Source organism: Cornus florida, unplaced genomic scaffold, assembly GCF_030987335.1.
Source record: "Cornus florida cultivar Cherokee Brave unplaced genomic scaffold, ASM3098733v1 CherokeeBrave_3.0.0_Hap2_scaffold_112, whole genome shotgun sequence".
In the NCBI taxonomy this organism is placed as follows: Eukaryota; Viridiplantae; Streptophyta; class Magnoliopsida; order Cornales; family Cornaceae; genus Cornus; species Cornus florida.
The window spans coordinates 15,001-17,500 of NW_026775597.1; positions in this window are offsets into that span (position 1 = coordinate 15,001).

Here is a 2,500-nt window from a genome sequence, read left to right on the forward strand (position 1 = left end):
ATGAACAAGAAGACCGAGGCAACCAAAATTTTTTTTTATTTTCCTCCGATATACCAAAGCAAGAACAAGAAGACCGAGGCTTCAAAAAAATTTTTTTTTTTTTTTCTTTTTTGATATACCGAAGAATGAACAAGAAGACCGAGGCATCCAAAATTTTTTTTTTTTTTTTCTCCGATATACCAAAGCAAGAACAAGAAGACCGAAGTCTCAAATTTTTTTTTTTTTTTTTTTTTTTTTTTTTTTGATATACCGAAGAATGAACAAGAAGACCGAGGCATCCAAAAAATTTTTTTTTTTTTTTCTCCGATATACCAAAGCAAGAACAAGAAGACCGAGGCATCAAAATTTTTTTTTTTTTTTTTTTTTTTTTTTCGATAAATCCAACCGAGAACAAGAAGACCGAGGCATCCAAAATTTTTTTTTTTTTTTTTTCTTTCCCATATACCAGAGAAAGAACATGAAGACCGAGGCAACCAACAAAAAATAATTTTTTTTTTCTCTTTCCCGGAATTTTTTTTTTTTTTTTTTCGAAATAGCCGAGAAAGAATATGAAGACCGAGGCATCCAACAAAAAAATTTTTTTTTTTTTTTTTCCTAATCTACCCAAGCAAAACAAATAGAAGACCGAGGCATCCAAAAAATTTTTTTTTTTTTTTTTTTTTTTTCGAAAAATTTTTTTTCACAAAAACTTTTTTTTTTTTTTTTTCCCCAAAAAATTTTTTTTTTCGTTCCAAGCTAACCAAGACATCTACTATTCACTAGTAGAGCAATCGAGACTGCAAAGCAAGCAATGGCCTTACTTGCAGCTCTTGGTGCTGAGAACTCCCCCCCCCCTATAGTAGTCTTAAGTAAAACCACAGCTCTGACAGGAGTAGATATTGCATGCGAGCGAGGAGTCGTAATGGGCAAAATTGACTCGGGGGACCTCCAAATCGAATTCCGTTTCGAGCAAAACACTTCTTAGGCTTCAAGGAAGCTCCCATAAAATTTCCAAACCCAAACTCCAAACTTCATTTTTTAGCCTACAATGCCCACGTGCACGCCGGTGTGCACGCAGGGGTGCTTGAGCATGCGGGAGAGGAGCCATAATGGGCAACATTGACTCGGGGGACCTCCAAATCGAAATCCGTCTCGAGCAAAACACTTCTTAAGCTTCTAGGAAGCTCCCATAAAACTTCCAAACCCAAACTCCAAACTTTATTTTTTAGCATACAATGCCCACGTGCACGCCGGGGTGCTTGAGCGTGCGGGCGAGGAGCCATAATGGGCAACATTGACTCGGGGGACCTCCAAATCGAAATCCGTCTCGAGCAAAACACTTCTTAAGCTTCTAGGAAGCTCCCATAAAACTTCCAAACCCAAACTCCAAACTTTATTTTTTAGCATACAATGCCCACGTGCACGCAGGGGTGCTTGAGCATGCGGGAGAGGAGCCATAATGGGCAACATTGACTCGGGGGACCTCCAAATCGAAATCCGTCTCGAGCAAAACACTTCTTAAGCTTCTAGGAAGCTCCCATAAAACTTCCAAACCCAAACTCCAAACTTTATTTTTTAGCATACAATGCCCACGTGCACGCCGGGGTGCTTGAGCGTGCGGGCGAGGAGCCGTAATGGGCAAAATTAACACGGGGGACCTTCAAATCGAAATCCGTCTCGAGCAAAGCACTTCTTAGGCTTCTAGGAAGCTCCCATCAAATTTACAAACCCAAACTCCAAACTTCATTTTTTAGCACACAATGCCCACGTGCACGCGGGGGTGCTTAAGCGTGCGGGCGAGGAGTCATAATGGGCAAAATTAACTCGGGGGACCTCCAAATCGAAATCCGTCTCGAGCAAAGCACTTCTTAGGCTTCTAGGAAGCTCCCATAAAATTTCCAAACCCAAACTCCAAACTTCATTTTTTAGCATACAATGCCCCCGTGCACGCGGGGGTGCTTGAGCGTGCGGGGGAGGAGTCATAATGGGCAAAACTAACTCGGGGGACCTCCAAATCGAAATCCGTCTCGAGCAAAACACTTCTTAGGCTTCTAGGAAGCTCCCATAAAATTTCCGAACCCAAACTCCAAACTTCATTTTTTAGCATACGATGCCCACGTGCACGCCGGGGTGCTTGAGCGTGCGGGCGAGGAGTCATAATGGGCAAAAACTAACTCGTGGGATCTCCAAATCAAAATCCGTCTCGAGCAAAGCATTTCTTAGGCTTCTAGGAAGCTCCCATAAAATTTCCGAACCCAAACTCCAAACTTCATTTTTTAGCATACGATGCCCACGTGCACGCCGGGGTGCACGAGCGTGCGGGCGAGGAGTCGTAATGGGCAAAATTAACTCGGGGGACCTCCAAATCGAAATCCGTCTCGAGCAAAGCATTTCTTAGGCTTCTAGGAAGTTCCCGTAAAATTTTCAAACCCAAACTCCAAACTTCATTTTTTAGCATACGATGCCCACGTGCGCGCCGGTGTGCACGTCGGGGTGCTTGAGCGTGCGCGCGAGGAGCCGT